The sequence below is a fragment of the Oxyura jamaicensis genome, chromosome 2, assembly GCF_011077185.1.
Source record: "Oxyura jamaicensis isolate SHBP4307 breed ruddy duck chromosome 2, BPBGC_Ojam_1.0, whole genome shotgun sequence".
Classification (NCBI taxonomy): Eukaryota; Metazoa; Chordata; class Aves; order Anseriformes; family Anatidae; genus Oxyura; species Oxyura jamaicensis.
The window spans coordinates 99,208,640-99,228,747 of record NC_048894.1 but is presented as its reverse complement, the minus strand read 5'-3'; positions in this window follow the sequence as shown (position 1 = coordinate 99,228,747).

Below are 20,108 nucleotides of genomic sequence, written 5' to 3'. Positions count from 1 at the left end.
CCTTTCCTTTCCTTTCCTTTCCTTTCCTTTCCTTTCCTTTCCTTTCCGTTCCTTCCCTTTCCGTTCCTTCCCTTTCCCCCTTCCCCTTCCCCCTTTCCCCTTCTCCCTTTCCCCTCTCCCCTTTCCCCTTCCCCTTCTCCCCGTCCCCTTCCCCTTCCCCTTTTCTTTTTTTTTTTCATTTTTTTTATTTTTTTTATTTTTTTTTCTTTTTTGGTTCCTGCAAAATTAAGGTTATTTAAGGACTTTATTATGATAATGATGATAATGTGAGAGCTTTTTATTGTTTTATTCTAAGAAATATTTTTTTGTTGTTGGTGGTGGAAGCTTTTCCTAGATGATAACTAGATTTATTACATGCTGTTATGAATAATCATACAGTTTTCTGATATTATTTTTTTAATAAACTTTAATGCAGTGTGTAGTTTTGCTCTGATGATATAGATTTACATGCCAGAATACAAATTTTATTTCTTTATAAAATATTTAAAATGCTGGGTAATTACTCTTTTTATATTTAATTTCCACCCATGGTGGCTTTATTTCTACAAGTAAAGAAAATAACCACAGATGAATTGTTCTTGTGGCAGGCAGTTTAATACACTTCTAAGTCACTGGGAAGATTTCTTTCTGACAAACATATTGGTTGACTAAAGCACAAACTAGGTTTTGTCTTTTTCTGAAAAACAGTACTTGCTAGTTAGTACAGGATGAAAATGGCAACTGACACTATGCATGACCCCAGACAGGTTGTATTAACCCAGACTCTTCTTTTCATTAATCAGATTTCTACTTCACTCATATTAATATGAAAAAATAATAATCATCATCATAAATTCAGAAGCTGGTGCCAACACAGAAGTTTTGGGTTCTTTGACGACGGGGCACTCTACTCGGCACCTGGCCTGATGGCTGCAGATGGGTCCCACAAGGGGAAAACGGATCCTGGCCCAGGAGCTGGCAGGGCTCATTGAGAGGGCTTTAAACTAGGTAAGAAGGGGAGCAGGGATGAAACAAAGCTTGTTGGAAGTGTGCCGGGGGAACAGTGGCAAGGCTGAGGGAGAAGGCTAAGGCCCAGTTGAAGTGCATTTACACCAATGCACGCAGCATGGGCAACAAGCAGGAGGAGCTGGAACCCATTGCGCAGCATGCAGGCTATGACTTGGTTGCCATCATGGAAACGGGGTGGGACCACTATCATGACTAGAGTGCTGCAATGTCTGGCTATAAACTCTTCAGAAGGGACAGGCAGCACGGAAGGGGTGGTGGAGTGGCTCTCTGTATTAGAGAGTGTTTTGATGTCATTGAACTTGAGGCTGGGAATGACAAGGTGGAGTCGCTATGGGTTAGGATCAGCGGAAAGGCCAACAAGGGAAGCATCCTGGTGGGGGTCTGTTATAGATCACCAAACCAGGATGAGGAGTTCTACAGGCAGCTGGCAGAAGTTGCGAAATCGTCAGCGCTTGTTCTTGTGGGGGACTTGAACTTCCCAGACATATCCTGGAAACACAACACAGCCCAGAGAAAGCAGTACTGGAGGTTTCTGGAGAGCGTGGAAGATAACTTCCTGACGCAGCTGGTTGGCGAGCCTACCAGGGGAGGTGCCCCGCTAGACCTTCTGTTCACTAACAGAGAAGGACTGGTGGGAGATGTGGTGGTCGGGGGCTGTCTCGGGCAGAGTGACCACAAAATAGTAGAGTTCTCAATACCTGGCGAAGTCAGGAAGGGGACCAGTAAAACTACTGTCTTGGACTTCCAGAGGGCTGACTTTGAGCTGTTCAGGACACTGGTAGGCAGAGTCCCTTGGGAGGTGGTTCTGCAAGACAGAGGAGCCCAGGAAGGCTGGGCGCTCTTCAAGAAAGAAATCTTAATGGCTCAGGAGCGGTCTGTCCCCACGTGCCCAAAGATGAGCTGGCATGGAAGAAGACTGGCCTGGCTGAGCAGAGAGCTGTGGCTCGAGCTTAGGAGAAAAAAGCGGGTTTATAATCTCTGGAAAAGAGGATGGGCCACTCAGGGGGACTACAAGGATGCTGCGAGGTGGTGCAGGGACAAAATCAGAAAGGCCAAAGCTCATCTGGAGCTCAATCTGGCCACTGCTGTTAAAGACAACAAAAAATGTTTTTATAAATACATCAACACAAAAAAGGAGGACTAAGGAGAATCTCTACCCTTTACTGGATGTGGGGGGAAACTTAGTAACCAGAGATGAGGAAAAAGCTGAGGTGCTTAACGCCTTCTTTGCCTCAGTCTTTAACAGCAAAACCAGTTGTTCTCTGGACGCCCAGTACCCTGAGCTGGTGGAAGGGGATGGGGAGCAGAATGTGGCCCCCACAATCCACTAGGAAATGGTTGGCGACCAACTACAGCATTTGGATGTACGCAAGTCGATGGGGCCGGATGGGATCCACCCGAGGGTACTGAGAGAACTGGCGGAGGAGCTGGCCAAGTCGCTTTCCATCATTTATCGGCAGTCCTGGCTATCGGGGGAGGTCCCACTTGACTGGCGGGTAGCAAACGTGACGCCCATCTACAAGAAGGGCCGGAGGGTAGACCCGGGGAACTATAGACCTGTTAGTTTAACATCAGTTCCAGGGAAGCTCATGGAGCAGATTATCTTGAGTGTCATCATGCAGCAGTTGCAGGGCAAACGGGCGATCAGGCCTAGTCAGCATGGGTTTATGAAGGGCAGGTCCTGCTTGACGAACCTGATCTCCTTCTATGACAAAGTGACGCGCTTAGTGGATGAGGGAAAGGCTGTGGATGTGGTCTACCTTGACTTCAGTAAGGCATTTGACACCGTTCCCTGCAGCCTTCTCCTCAGAAAACTGGCTGCTCATGGCTTGGACTGGTGTACACTTTGTTGAGAGCTGGCTGGATGGCCGGGCCCAGAGAGTTGTGGTGAATGGAGTCAAATCCAGTTGGAGGCCGGTCACTAGTGGAGTCCCCCAGGGCTCAGTCCTGGGACCAGTCCTCTTTAACATCTTCATCGATGATCTGGATGAGGGGATCAAGTGCACCCTCAGCAAGTCTGCAGACAACACCAAGTTAGGTGCGTGTGTCGATCTGCTTGAGGATAGGAAGGCTCTGCAGGATGACCTGGATAGGCTGGACTGATGGGCCGAGGCCAACGGTATGAAGTTCAACAAGGCCAAGTGCCGGGTCCTGCACCTGGGGCACAACAACCCCAAACAGTGCTACAGGCTGGGAGATATGTGGTTAGAAAGCTGCCTGGAAGAAAAGGACCTGGGAGTAGTGATTGACAGTCAGCTGAATATGAGCCAGCAGTGTGCTCAGGTGGCCAAGAAGGCAAACGGCATCCTGGCTTGCATAAGAAACAGCGTGGCCAGCAGGTCCAAGGAACTGATTGTCCCCCCGTAATCGGCTCTAGTGAGGCCACACCTCGAGTACTGCGTTCAGTTTTGGGCCCCTCACTACAAGAAGGATGTGGAGGTGCTCGAGTGAGTCCAGAGAAGGGCTACAAAACTGGTGAAGGGTCTGGAGAACAAGTCTTATGAGGAGCGGCTGAGGGAGCTGGGACTGTTTAGCCTGGAGAAGAGGAAGCTCAGGGGTGACCTTATTGCACTCTACAGGTACCTGAAAGGGGGCTGTAGTGAGGTGGCAGTTGGTCTGTTCTCCCACGTGCCTGGTGACAGGACGAGGGGGAATGGGCTGAAGTCGTGCCAGGGGAGGTTTAGTTTGGATATTAGGAAGAACTTCTTTACTGAACGGGTTGTTAGTCACTGGAATAGGCTGCCCAGGGAAGTGGTTGAGTCCCCATCCCTGGAGGTCTTTAAAAGACTTTTAGATGTAGAGCTTAGGGATATGGTTTAGTGGAGGACTTATTGGCGTTGGGTGAGAGGTTGGACTCAGTGATCTTGGAGGTCTCTTCCAACCTAGACTATTCTGTGATTCTGTGAAATAAATTAATGCTGAACTAATATTTCAAATGCTCCTGAGCATTCAAACTACTCCTATAATTTGAAGGTATACCAGCTGACAAAGATGAGAAAATGTCAATTAGCATAACATAAGTCAACAGAGCATGTGATATTGGAGGTGTGATTATGGCAGGGAAAACATTTTAAATGAGTAACAATGTAGAGGTATCTACAGATGGGAAAAACCTCAGTAAGTAGAACACTCTATTCCTTTTCAGAATGGGCCATAGGATTACAGAGGGAGCAAGCACTATAACAGATCATGGAAGAACATGTGGTGCCAATGCAAACTGGTACTGTTGACTGCAAATGGATTGCCTGGGAACCTTGCATTTGTGTGCATTAAAATTGAGATTGTTTGGTATGAGCAGTGAAATAATACTTCCCTCTACATCCTTACTTGGATCAGTCTGGAAAAGCTATATTCCATCAGGCTTTCCCCATACATAAAACAACAGTGAAAAATAAGGAACTCTTTAGAGTATAGTCACAAAAACAAACAAACAAACAAAAAATAATAATTAAAATAAACAATAATAGCAATAATAATAAAAAAATCTCAGAGCTGGAAACACAGCTTAACTGTTAGAAACAAGCAAACAAAAAAAATCAATATATCAATCTTATCTTTTTTTTTTTTCTTTTAACAAAATATATAATCTATGTAAATATGTTTGCAATCAAGTGTATGAGTCCATTTGCAGTCAGAAATTAAAAGATTTTTCAAATATAAGGATGCATTACATAGTGGAATTCAGTGAAGTGGGCAAGCATTATTGGGCACATATCCAGATTAGTTAGGTCTGTGGAGAATTTAGGTCACTTGGTTTGTGTATATTCTCTCACTGTCAGAGCTATGTGGCACTATTGTGCATTTGTGTGTCACTGAGATCTGCCCCATTAATCTCCATTTGTGTAGAACAACAAAAGCAGGTAACCATTTGAACTGAAAATTGTGATACAGAAAAAAAAGAAAAAAAAAAAAAAGACAGCATATCTGCTGAAAAGAAAAGCACTCTTGTGTTACTTCCTTGTTAATCAGCTATTTCACTAGGATACACTCATGTCTGTTTTCCATTTGATGAGCAGACACAGGTAATATATGTTCTAAAAATCTACTTGAATAAAATACCAAGAAAAATGGGTGAATGCTAGATTTCCTGAGGTTTTCAAATGAAGACTATCTCTTTTTCTGAAAGATATGATTAGTTAAACAGAATTTTTTGGGAGCAGCTGAAAGTCAACTGGATAATTTACTTTAAAGAGACAGATTACTAAAGTTTGAAAGTTGAAACACATGAATCTCTGATATTAACTTGGGAACCATGAAAGCCACAGGCTTTACTAGAAAATTGATAAGCAGAAAAACAACCTTTGCTCCTTGTTCTGTTCAACACAGATGAGCAATGGGCACGCTTTGTGTTAATGCATTATAGATGCATTTTATGTATATATATATATATTTCCTAATTTGTTTGGGTTGTGTATAGGAACAAGAAAAATGCTTTTAGCTACTGGAAGTCAGACTGAAAAGGAAAATGTTACTGTACCTGTTGCAAGATAAATTAGTCATATGTTTTGTAAGGAGAGATTTCAGAACTATAGAAGTAATAATGGGAAAAAGTGGGGATGCACCAATGCAGGAAAAGTAAGGCACGTTTGAGGTTAAAACTGTCTACCATCAGCACAGAAAGAAATGAAAGCATCTAATAAGGTAAAAAATTTCTTTGCTCATTTTCTGGAAGCAAAGAGACAAGTGAAAAGATATATCTAAAATCTGGGAAGGGATATGAGCTTAAAAAAATCCAAAACAAAATCACATTCAGAAGAAAAGACATGTTCAGGTTGAGAGGCAGAGGCAAGAATAATTCGTATTCTTCTACCACTTAAGACTTTCATCTGCATTCAATATTGTGTAGATTCTCATCAAGAAGTGTATATAGAGAGTATCACATTACGGTTTTTCACCAAAAGAAGGATGGTATCGTATTTCTAGTTCCTGTTTTCTATCCTCACTATCACCTTTTGTCTGTTAAGAATCAATGTTTCTGGCCATTAATTCTCAGAAATATGTGTTTACTTCCTTCAGAAATTAATATTATTAGCCTTTGGCCATTGCTTCAGATTCCTTGTGACCTTGTAATTACTGTATACAGGAAAGGTGTGCTATGCCACAAAAAGTGCAAACTTTAATTAATGTTTTTTCATCAGCCCCATTGGGTTTAATATGCTTAGATTATTAATAAAATTAGAGTGTCACAATTCATCCTGGGTTGCACAAAAACACTTTTCCTGGGAAGCTGCACCTAAGCCACAATGCTTTAGGCTGGAACAAACAGTATCATTGCAGATCAAAAGACTTGAACTTGCCTTTGGGATTTACAGAGACTACTCAATGCAGATTGAGGTCATATGTGTGATTGCATATTCATTGGCACGATAGAAAAATCCTTGCATACCACTTTTTCTTTCTTTTTCTTTTACAGAGTCAGAGAATGACTGAGGTTTGAAGGGACCTCTGGAGGTTGTCTTGTCCAGCCCCCTGCTCAAGGGGTTGGTATGAAACAGCTTTTCATAAAAGTGTGAAATAGGCAGTCTTCTGCAGCAGCTAATCAATACAATTAGGCTATGTTTTACAAAGAAGAAACAAATGAGAGCCAGATGGCTCTTCTGCATGAGCCACAGACTTCTTTTAATAACCCTTAGGCCTGCAGCTAGTGGGAAATACAGATAAAAGAAGAGCAGTAGCACAGATTTTAAGAGAGGTGATGTATTTGGTGCAACCTATAACTGACAAATAAACCCTTTTAGCAAGACACAACTTTAAAAAGTTTATCAAATGCTTCTGATGCATTGCTGAGACCCTTTCCCTGTTATTTACAGACATCCATACTATGACCTTGCTCCTAACAGAAAAACTAGATAGTTCAGAGTTGTTAGCTGAGGTGGGATTTTCTCCTAGTGCTCCCAATATCAAAAAACTGAGGATCCATCTCTGTAAATATTCCAGACACATATGTTCACATACAGACCAGGCTGAGATTAACTGGGTCCACTGATTAAAGCAATATATATATAGATATCGGTATAGATATAATGTATTCAGTGAATTGTTTAAAATATTGTGTATCATTATACAGGAATTCTCCCAAGATAACATTTTTGAGGACTTAAAATCAAAGCATTAGAATTAAGATTTCCTTTCTAATCCATATATTTTTACTCTATATTCTTTAATTACATCAAACATGCAAGTGTTTCATTCTCAAATGTTACACTGTGCAAGAACACACAGAACAAGGTTACTGGCTCAGACAATGATTCATCTAGCCTCGTATACCACCTCCAGAAGAGGTCTATGGCAAGGAAGAGTGAAAACACAAGAAGAGCAAATGGTGGTACTTTTCCTCCAGTGTGCAAGAACTTCCAGGTGTTGTGATTCTGCAGCCAGAGGTTTTGTAATTGTTCTCATTGTTCTCCCTGATTTCAGAAATATCTAAGAAACTATCTAATAAAATATCTAATCCTCTCCTTACCGTGTATCACACATAGCCCTTGTCTGTGCAGTTAGTCAAGTATTTGAACCTACTTCGCATTTAGCAAAATAACATGTAAAGAGTTTAACATATTCACCACGTTTCATTACAGAAAAAAATGGTGATTTTGTTGTTGATACAACCTTGGACATGAGAATAAAATCAAATTACTGCCTAAAATAAAGATAATAACATCATAAAATTTAAAAGAGTAAGTAAGTTACGGGTTTAGCATTTTAGAAATGTTCTTTCTATGCAACACCAAAACAAAACAAAACAAAACAACAACAACAAAAAAACTAATAGGTAAAACTTAACAGAGTTTTTTTCTTTTTTTTTTTTTGTTTTCACAAACAAACAACAAACAAATGAAAACTTTCACTTTCTCTGGGAAATTATTAATATGACTAGACGCAGATGTCTAAAGCTGTATAAAAGTAGATGTAGGTAAAAAATAGTGAAGGAAATTAAGACTCTGCCCTAAAAATCAAATGTGCCATTACAAAAACAGTCTAAAAACATGAGAAGTGTTAGTATCTAAATGTCTCAAAAGTTATAAATAAAACAGTCCTTTCCTTTTTCTCATTTCCTTCACATTTACTTTTTGCATATACTTTTGTATAATTGTGCCATAAATGATGCAACACATAAATGTTTGAATACAGAAAATTGTGGTCTTCCATGCTCAACAATAAATAAATAAATAAAAATAAAAACATTGCACTTAGCCATATTCATAGATGAAACTAGTATTTCACTTTTTTTATGTTTTATTATTCATTTTACTGTGAATAATCATGTTTATTTATTACTCAGAATAGATAAAACAGCTCAGTGAGACTTTCTATAACTAGTTGTTTGGTTTTTTTGTTTGTTTGTTTGTTTTGTTTGTTTTTATTTTGTTTTCTTTTCTTTTTGTTTGTTTTTTTTTTTTTTTTTTTTGACAGTCATTCATCTCATTTCTAACAGCATTAATGTTGCATATCTGGGATGAAAAAAATAATAAAATAACATGATTTTCAAGATCAGTGTTGATAGCAAATAAACATCTGGATTCATTAGGAAACTAATACAGATTTGCAGGTTTTCTAGCTTTCCTGACTATATTCTATTAGGTCAACAAGAAAATGTTCTTGGATGTCATTAACTATATTAATGTAAATGGTCTGGACAAGTTTCACATGCCTATTAAACATGTGAACTTGTAAAATTAGATTAACAATCCTGGTAATTAAAATTTTAATTCTCAATAACATTTCTAAAATGCATTTAATTTAACCTGATGTAACACAGATTCTAGGAAAATAAATACATATGTCTTTCTGGGATTTTAAGGGATTTTATGCACTGTTCCTTTCACTCAACTGAAATTGTCCTAAAAATTTGCTGGAATTAAACAATACAGATCTAATCTATGTTTAATTTACAGAAAAATGAGCAATAAAAGTATTTTGTTTTTATCCAATTTAATTTTATTATTATTATTGTTATTGTTATTATTATTTTCAGGTATGAGTCATGACTGTCATATGTTTGCTGAAAATTCAGTCTTCTGACAGATTTATGGGGAGAAATCTTTGTCTTTCTTTCTTTACTTCTTAAAAAAAATGACATTTTTGCTAACTGCCTTTCTGTTTGTAAATAGAGAGGATCAAAATTAAAAATATTATTTTATTAAAAAAAATGTGTAGAAATATAGCTTTGGTGTGATAATATAGATTTAATAAGATGAATGCATTGGAACTGCGAATTAAAATCACAAATATGACTAAAACTTTCTCATTTCTTATTGTTCCAATACTTAAACATTGCACACAGAACAGAGAATGGTACTTTTCTACCTATGGTTGTAGTTCAATGAAGAATCAGCATTGCTGTCCTTTAACAACATATTCCTTAATCATTCATGTCATTGTCTTTTTTTGAATCCTGACAAGACTGAAAAGGTGAAGCAAAAATCAGACTTGCAAATACTTTTATTTATTTATTTATTTATTTATTTATTTATTTATTTATTTATTTTTGATTAGGGCAAGCACTTGAAGTGCTTATATAAACATATAAACAAATTTCAGTCTTAATTTCCATTCTGCAACACTGAAGACAATGGATTTAAACTGCTTAAATATGATTTTTCATCTTTGTCAAATAAAAACGCATCAAAGAAACAACAGATCTGTTTAAAAAAGTCAGGCTGACAGTTTGTCTAATGAATCAAGTTTTAAAACTTGATGAATCAAATAACCCAAAAGCTTAAAACTAGAAACTCAAGCCAGCATTAGAAGAATGAGAAGGCCAGTTATATGCAGCATTTGACATGACACTAACAAGGAATAATAAAGTGTTAGCTTTTATTTCTTCCCTGATTATTAACTGGAGATTTCCCAACATTTATTTCTGTATGACTAGAACCCAAGTCCCAAACCAGAATATGAATAGCAACATCCCAGGCTTCAAATACCTTTGGTAAAGACTGCAGTTCTGTGATACAGCATAGACATCGTTAATTATACAAAGAAATTAAATACAAATAATTCCTCACAGGAAAACTCCAGTGTAATCCAAGAGATAATCTAATTACAAGAAAGAGTAAATTATTAAAAGTGAAGTACCTTAATAATAAAGAATCATTAAAAAGCAAGCAGAGAAACAAAACCTTCAGCTCTTTGAGGAAATAGTATTTTATTGATGAAAAAAAAAAAAAAAAAAAAAAAAAAGTGAGCCTGCCTACCTGCTCACATAAAAGAAAAGGCTGAAAATAGGTAACTAGGTAGATATTGGAATAGAACAGTCTTCAATTTTTGTAATTTTATTTTAACTTTATATATTTTTTCTTTATTTACTAAAAGTGTGAAGAATTTTCATGCAAAACTATTTAGTAACCTCTCTCTTATTCCATTGCCTAACAGGGAATTCTCATACAATTTTTATATTCTCACCAAAGAAACAAATGCTAATTTAAAGTTAATGTGGCTGAGTTAATTTTCACACCTATTTCATAAAAGTTCAACCTTCCTAATACTGTTTTATAACATCTAGATTTAATTCCAAATAAAACACTGTCTCCTAGAAGAGTGCTGGCTGCCCAAAGAATAAATAAATAAATAGATCCAAATCAGTTTTCTTGTTTCTCCTGAGGTTGAAGTCTTCCTACAGTAAGATTCTGCAGTCACTTGATATTAACTCTTATGTTAGGAAAATGATCAGCTGAATTGAGTGGAAGTCAATTCTCATAAAGATTAAATCTTTAACTATACTGGCATCTTTGGGGCCAGATTAGTATATTTATCACAACAAATAATCAATTTACCTTACAGTACTGCTCAGTTACAAGCCTAATGTCTGTTTGCATCTTTAAAACTGTTTCTAGATACTGCATATCTATTTCTCTGTTGGTGGTGGTGGTGCTGGTTTTTGCTGTTGTTGTTGTTGTTGTTTGTTTGTTTGTTTGTTTTCAACTAAGAAAGTTATTTAGTAAACATACTAATGTTGTCCTCTTCTGCCCCCCCCCCCCCCCCCCTCCATTCCGCCAGCCTTGCTCCACCACGCACAATATAAAGCTAAAGATTTCCTTTCAGGTCTACATTGTAGCTATAGCTGAGGCTCCACACCTCTTGTTAGTTTGAATCAAGGATGGAACTGTAGCTCCAAATGTGAATTCTTCAATTTTTTGAGTCCCCAGTGTGACATTATTTAAACACAGGATACAGTAGATACAGTATCTCATTATCAATTTCTTTTTTGTTCACATATGCAGTTTAATCAAGCAAGAGAGTCCAGATCTTCCTGCAGATGAATATAAGAGTAATCAGTATACCTTTTACTAATTCATCTCAAGGACTTTATTACGCAAATAGTGTGACCTGCATCATTACACCAATGCAACTATACTGGCAGTATTTCCTGTTGCTTTTGTCAAATGGGTATTAATGGAATGACTTGGCAGCTGCACAACCTCCAGGTCTATAAAACAGCAAGAAAGTAAGCACAATTACCTTACAGGCCTTGCAGTCTTTTAACAACCTACAGTAACTCATATATTTCAGTTTTAATAACATAATCGACACCTCTGGCTATTACATTTTTCTCAATATACTGATTTGTATTATCTTTGTTTTGCAAGCATGATAGAGACATTTGTCATTAGAAGATTCAGAGACAATAAAATAATGAAACTTGTGGGTATTTTTGCATTTTCTGAGATCCTGGATAACACAAACATGCCTTTATATGAGCCCAGTTTTGTCTCATGCTTTATTCTCATCACTGATTTGCTGTAAGACTCTTGGGAGAGTGTTATATCGCACTGCCATTCAATTTATCCTATCTGTTGACATTAATGACTTTTGTTAATATGGACTTTACTCTGTACATCCTATTCTGACAGGTGATCTGGCCAACATTAGGTTTATAGTTAGGAAATGATTAGACCTTTCCTGTAATAGCTACAAACAAGCTACAAATCACTTCCAATCTTGTATTCCCACAAAGGAAATAGAGCTTTCAGTTACAGACTACAATATTTACTGGAACCAAAGACATTTACTTTCCTAGATAATTCTTTCCTTCCTAACACTATATCACATTACTAAACATACCTATTTATATGAAAATGTTATTTACTAGATTTTTATGACATAACTGCATAAAAACAGCCGCATCTAGAAAGCATATTCATATTTAATATGAATTTTGAGTTCTTCAAAAATTAATATCTAAAAAGATTATTGAATGAAATCTTACATGTGAAAACTGAAATGTTAAATTGTTGCTTATGTTGAACTTTCATCAAATATATAGATGGGAAGGTAGAGATAGGATGGAGAGAGAGATGGTTCACAAATCTTTGATCCCAATAGTGTTGTAAAGGTTAATCACATACAAAAAGCATGCACCACCAAGCTTCCCTGAAAGTCTAAAAGGAATGAATGAGTAAATACAGTTTAAAAACTGTTTAAAAAAGGGTGGTTTCTTTGCACTTCCTGAAGTATTTCTACATCAATAAAGAGCATTTAAAAGTGATTGAGTCAGATCACAACAAAACAAAACAAAACAAAACAAAACAAAAAAGCAGGAGCAAGCATTACAGTATAAAACCATAGAAATTAATGAGAAATCACTGAAATCAAATTCATCTCAGAAAGCAAGAAAATGTCAGTTTCTGGTCAAGTGTCATAGTGTTTCCAAGCCAACATTTGATATGTTCTTATGTCTAACTGCACTGTTAGAGACCCAACTCCTTCTTCAAGTTTCTCAGTCTGATGTTGTAAACAACAAGCAAATAAACAACAACAAAAAATGACAAAGTATTTTTTTGTTTGTTTCTTTAAAAGAACAAGCAAATAAAATGTAAAACAACAAGAACAACAACAGTATCAACAATAACAACAACAATAATAACAACAACAATAACAACAACAACAATAACAATAATAAAGCAATTCATTGGCAAAGTACTCAAGAGCTGTATACTACCTCTTAGAAAAATCTATTCACAGCAGCAGAAAGCTTGATCATTGACAAATTGCAGATTTCACCATGATTACCACTGCACGAGTTTCCATTATAGAATCATTTGGATTGGAAAAGACCAAGTCCAATCTTTAATCTAATAATGCCAAGTCCACCATTAAACCTTGTCACTAAGCTCTACATCTACACATTTTCTGAAGACCTCCAGGGATGGTGACTTGGCTACTTCTCTGGGCAGCCTCTTCTAATATTTAACAACCCTTTCAGTGAAGTATTTTTTCCTAATATACAACCTAAACTTCCCCTGCTGCAGCTTAATGCCACTTCCTCTCATCACTTGGTGCTTGGGAGAACAGACTGATCCCCACCTCACTATAGCCTCCCTTAAGATAATTGTAGAGCCCGATAAGGTCTCCCCTGTGCCTCCTTTTCTCTAGGCTAAACAACCCAGTTCCCTCAGTCACTCCTCATAAGATTTGTTCTCTAGACCCTTCACCAGCTGAATTGCCCTTCTTGGGACCTGCTCTAGCACCTCAGTGTTCTTGAAAGGAAGGGCCTAAAACTGAACACTGTATTAAAATCTATTGAAACCTTGAAACTTAGTCTCTAAAACATAATATGAAAAGTCCCTTTTTTCTTGGGGTGGTGGTGGGTGGGGTGGGGAGATTTATTTATTTATTTATTTATATTTTTTTTATTTTTGGGGGTCTTTTTTTCTCCCAAACACAACCATGCTGTGATTCTGGAATATATTGGAAGATAGGAATAAATGATTAAGTCCGGAAGTCTAAATGACCATAAAACTTAGAGTGGTATATATGGTTTTGTCTTTTTATAGTGCTTTTATGTAGGGGAAATGGAGATCATACATTAAATCAATTGAAATATATATATATACATATACAGCTTAGTAGTCTTTACGAAAGATCAATGTGCAATGTTGGTATTCTCTGAATGAAGTAATGTAAAGAATTTTCTGCAGTGGATTTGCAGGTACAAAGCATAAAAATTTAAAATAATATAAATTGTATCATCCAGACCAGAATTTGTACATTACTTGAAGGCAATATAGAAATTCCAGGAAGAGGAGAAAAATCAGAATTCACAGAATCACAGAATCACAGAATAGTCTAGGTTGGAAGAAACCTCCAAGATCACCTAGTCCAACCTCTGACCTAACACTAACAAGTCCTCCACTAAACCATATCCCTAAGCTCTACATCTAAAAGTCTTTTAAAGATCTCCAGGGATGGTGACTCAACCACTTCCCTGGGCAGCCTATTCCAGTGCCTAACAACCCGTTCAGTAAAGAAGTTCTTCCTAATATCCAAACTAAACCTCCCCTGGCACAACTTTAGCCCATTCCCCCTCGTCCTCTCACCAGGCACATGGGAGAATAGACCAACCCCCACCTCTCTACAGCCTCCCTTCAGGTACCCGTAGAGTGCAATAAGGTCACCCCTGAGCTTCCTCTTCTCCAGGCTAAACAGTCCCAGCTCCCTCAGCCGCTCCTCATAAGACTTGTTCTCCAGACCCTTCACCAGCTTCGTTGCCCTTCTCTGGACTCACTCAAGCACCTCCATGTCCTTCTTGTAGTGAGAGGCCCAAAACTGAACGCAGTACTCGAGGTGTGGCCTCACCAGAGCCGATTACGGGGGGACAATCACTTCCCTGGACCTGCTGGCCACGCTGTTTCTTATGCAAGCCAGGATGCCGTTTGCCTTCTTGGCCACCTGAGCACATTGCTGGCTCATATTCAGCCAACTGTCAACCACTACTCCCAGGTCCTTTTCTGCCAGGCAGCTTTCTAACCACATATCTCCCAGCCTGTAGCACTGTTTGGGGTTGTTGTGCCCCAGGTGCAGGACCCGGCACTTGGCCTTGTTGAACTTCATACCGTTGGCCTCGGCCCATCAGTCCAGCCTATCCAGGTCATCCTGCAGAGCCTTCCTATCCTCAAGCAGATCGACACACGCACCTAACTTGGTGTTGTCTGCAGACTTGCTGAGGGTGCACTTGATCCCCTCATCCAGATCATCGATGAAGATGTTAAAGAGGACTGGTCCCAGGACTGAGCCCTGGGGGACTCCACTAGTGACCGGCCTCCAACTGGATTTGACTCCGTTCACCACAACTCTCTGGGCCCGGCCATCCAGCCAGCTCTCAACAAAGTGTACGCCAGTCCAAGCCATGAGCAGCCAGTTAGTTTTCTGAGGAGAAGGCTGCAGGGAACGGTGTCAAATGCCTTACTGAAGTCAAGGTAGACCACGTCCACAGCCTTTTCCTCATCCACCCAGCGCGTCACTTTGTCATAGAAGGAGATCAGGTTCGTCAAGCAGGACCTGCCCTTCATAAACCCATGCTGACTAGGCCTGATCGCCTAGTTGGACCAGTTTGGGATATTTCATGTATATTGTAATCATAAAGATGAAGAAGTAATATTTAAAGCTATGCTAAATATACTTTGGAAACTGTTTACCATTGCTAAATTTTGTTATTTGCTAACAGTATTCCCTTGATGTCTATGATATAGTCAACAAGCAACAAAACTGATAGTATGAACTCTTACAACGAAATAAACTTTTTTTCCCCATGGATACAAAAGAATAAATTATACAGAAAGAGTACATTAAAATATTCTTACAGATCATCTCTTTTTAGTACTCTTAATAACAGTTTTCAGACAGTAGAAGATTTGGATTATCACAGAAAATCATTGGGAGACTTAGGATTTTTTTTTTTTTTTCCACATCATCTAAAACAATCTTGATCTAATTGCTTTGCTCTGTCTTTTCTTTTGGTCACCATCACCTATCTTCACACTCTCAAGGACCATTAGCTCACATATATTCTATAGTGCAGACTGATTTTGTCAGCATTTACATTAGACTATTTAGTTGTCCATATTTATCACTTAAAAAAAAAAAAAAAAAAATGTAAGAGCTTATGAGAGGAATTTTTTCCAGGGATATCATGATCAAGTGAGGTACATCTCAGTATCCAAGTCTGACTTCAAGCCTTCTTTTCACAGAAGATGAATCAGATACTACACACTTAAAAGTCTAAATCAGAAAGCTTTGTAAAATTCTGCCTTTTTTTTTTTTTTTTCTCACTTCTCTAGCATGTTAGTAATAGGCAATAAATCTTACTATCTCCTTAATATGAGTTTGTTTTGCCCATGACAATAACTGTTAAGCGATCTCCCCATCCTCATCTCAGCCCTTGAGTCATTTTCATCGTATTTTCTCCCCCCTTTCCCTTTGAGGAGGGGGAGTGAAAGAGCAGTTGTGGTGGACAGACATTTTTTTTTATTATTATTATTATTATTTTTTTTTACAAAACATGGAAGTATTCCTACCTGTGATAGCATCTTAAACATTTTTTCAATCTTTTCACTCAGAAGTTTAACACTGGCTTCAGTGTTAAACCTAACATTGGTTACTTTGGTGTTAAAGCTTGGTTGTTTTCCAGCATTAATATGAGTCATTGAAATAACATTATTTGATTTAAATACACCATATAACACAAATCAAGATGGAAAGCTTTATATATGTATGTATATATTTAACATACTTATCCACAGTATAGTGAAGTACCACTACACCAGTAAATTACTGTAATATTAAATAGTAAATAATAATAATAATAATAATAGACATCAACAATAAGAAAGAAGGTAGAAGAATAGAATCATAGAATGGTTTGGGTAGGGATAGACCTTTAAAACCATCTAGTTCCACCCCCACCCCACCCACAACATGGGTAGGGACACTTGCTAGTACAGGTTGCTCAAAGCTCCAGCTAGGCCTAGAACACTTCCAGGAATGAAGTATCCACAATTTCTCTGGGCAACCTGTTCCAGTTAGAAGAAAATTATTTGCTCAGAGAGTGTTGAAGCACTAGAACATGTTGCCCAGAGAAGTTGTGGTTGTGTTTTCCTAAAAGACTGAAGCCAGGAAAAGTAAGGGAATGAGAAACGAATCTGGGAATCCTATACACTTTCTGTATGCATGGTAAAACCATAGACCTAGATTCCATCTGAGGGCAGAGAAAAGGTGTTGTTTTGTTTTCAAGTTAAAAAAAAAAAAAAAAAAAAAAAATGCAGCAAACATAGAGAAGCTGCTAGAAACCTTTAACTTAAACAGCTGTTGGGAAACATTTCTCAGTCAAGAAAATAAACATACTGTATATTGCTAATGCTGCACACAGTAATTACTACTCTGGAATCCAATCCAAAATTTATTTATGCTTTAAAAGTAGTTTAGCTTTTATTCAAATTTGGTTCAAAGATGCCTGCAGGTTATTTCATCCTGAAAAATTTTTGAAATAATTTAATCAAGCTTAGCCAAGCTAAAGAACCAAGCTTAATCAAAGCTTTTGTCATAACTGACATAGGGATGGATCAATCAATATTCATTCTAAACTAAGTATATATATGCTCCCATTGTGGTGGTTTTACTCGGGTAGGTGGCCAAGTTCCACCACAACCCCTCTCACACTCCCACTCCTCAAAGAGGAATGGGGAGAAAATACAATGAAAAGGCCTCAAGGCTTGCAATAAGGACAGGGAGATCACACAGTAATTATAACGACGGGCAATACAGACGCAATACAGGGAGCCAGTAAGATTTATTGTCTATTACTAACAAACTAGAGAAACAAGAAACAAAGGAAATAAACCAAAAATACCTTCCCCCCATCCACCCTCTTCAACCTTCTCCCCCTGAGTGGTACAGGGGAATGGGAAAAGGGGGGTTGTGGTCAGTCTATAGCACTTTGTCTCCACTGTTCCTTCTTGGTCACTCTAATACTCTCTGCTATGGGGTCCCTCCCACGGGATGCAGTCCTTGCTGAACTGATCCGGTGTGGGCTTCCCACAGGCAGTAGCTCTTCATGAACTGCCCCAGAATATGGGTCCGTACCACGAGGTCCATCCCTCAGGAGCAAACTGCTCCAACCTGGGTCACCCATGGGCAGCAGCTCCTGCCAGATCACCTGCTCCTGCGTGGGCTCCTCTCCACAGGCTACAGGTTCAGCCTGGAATCTTCTCCAGCAGGGGTGCTCCACAGGCCGCAGCCTCCATCACGGCAGGTCCACTTGCTCCACCGTGGTCTCCTCCACGGGCTGCAGTGTGGAACCCTACTCCACTGTGGTACTCCATGGGCTGCAGGGGGACAGCCTGCTTTACCATAGTACTCACCACAGGCCGCAGAGGACTTCTGCTGCGGCACCTGGAGTACCTCTCCCCCTCTTTCTTCACTGACCTTGGTGTCTGCAAGGCTGTTTCTCATTCCTCTCACTCTTCCAGCTGCTGTGAGGTGCAGCATTTTATTTATTTATTTTCCCTTTTTAAAATATGCTCTCACAGAGGCTCAAACAATGTTGCTTATTGTCTCGGTTCTGGTCAGCAGCAGGGCCCTTACCTAACATGAGGCAGCTACTAGGTCCTTCTCACAGAAGCCACTCCTATGGCCCCCTGCTACCAAAACCTTGCCACGTAAACCCACTACACCCATAAAAATGCTAATGTGCAAAAATTGATTTATTTTTAACCAGACTTTCATAGGATTCCATTGACTTCATTTAGACTCCTAAAAGACAGCTAAGTAAACACCACAACTCCACTAACTTGTTTACTGGCTCTTGATAAAGGAGTGATACACAAACACTTAGAATATTTATTTATTTATTTATTTATTTATTTTCCTGAACTTCGCAACCATCATCACGGCTAATCAGTCCTGTGGAATTCTCAAACAGAAAACCATACACAGTAAAGATTCCTGAGAAACAGGAAAGAAGACTGTCAAATTTATTCTTTGATTAGCTTAAAATTATTCCAGTTAACATAATAATTTTCTAAAATTTTCACTAATCTTTCAAAATTTTGTGATTAATAATTTTTAAAACAACATTTTAATATAATAATTGTATTAGTACTTTTTTCCCAGGCATTACTTCCTTGTCACACTCTCAACCAAATCTTGTGAAGAGAACAAATAGGTAAATATATAGACTCAGATTTCAGAGAAGTGTGTTTGTTTAACTGCTTCATTCTTTATTGTATTTATTTCAATGGTTCCCATGAATTATTCAGTATGTTTTAGGGTAGCCTAGAGAACATGTATTCTTTTAAGGCAGTTATTTCTCAGACATTCTTTTAAGTGAGTTAGATGGCAACAAAGATTTAGAAACCAGATCTATAAATATGGAAAAATATATATATATAAGAAAAAGAATAGCAATTCTGTATTAATAAGGAAAGACAAACAGAACTTGCTGGTTTTTGTTTGTTTGTTTGTTTGTTTGTTTGTTTTAGTTGTCTCAGCAACATTCTATTCATTCAAAGATTATTTTCATGTCTAAAACCAATTTCTACTAAGAGATTGAGGTAAGTTTGATAGGGAGTACAATACAGATCAATTTCTTCAATTTATGCCAAGCAATAAATTGGCCAAAGAAAATCCATAGCAGTAAACAACTCATCAAAACACGCAATGAAATTCACCTTGGCATGCACTTCATAATTTTATCTTTTTTGTCCACTAAAGAGTGATATCCAAGAATTTCCAATGTTGCCCAGCCACAGAAGCTGTTATCTTCAAACCATATTTGAAAATGTTGTGCAAAAAGGTTACAATGTTTTTATGCATTTCTTAATTCTGCAATTTCTCTCATAAATTATAAAAGTATAAAAAATATTTTTCTACCTGAACAATATCAATGTTCATCAAACATCAAATGACAATATGAAATGACAAATGAAAATATCAAATGACAATATGTCATTTACAACATTTTGCTTATTTTTATTATTCATCTGAAATCTTATCAATCTGAAGAGGTGAGATTTAAAAGTAATTACCTCTACTGCCAAAAGTGATCATACATTTTATTTTTAGAGCTTGTTCTCCTTAAAGGGAATTTTGCCATTGATTTGAGCAGGACTCAACTTCAGAAAAACTCTTCATACAAGATACTAGTGAGGGTTAAGGTTATAATTACTATTATCATCTTGATTGAGGTTTGGTTTATCAAGTTTGGGTTGTTTATCTCTTAAGTAATCTGAGAGAAAGAGAGAAAGAAATAGAAAAAGAAAGAGAGAAAGAATGAGAGAGAAAGAGAAAGAGAAAGAGAAAGAGAAAGAGAAAGAGAAAGAGAGAGA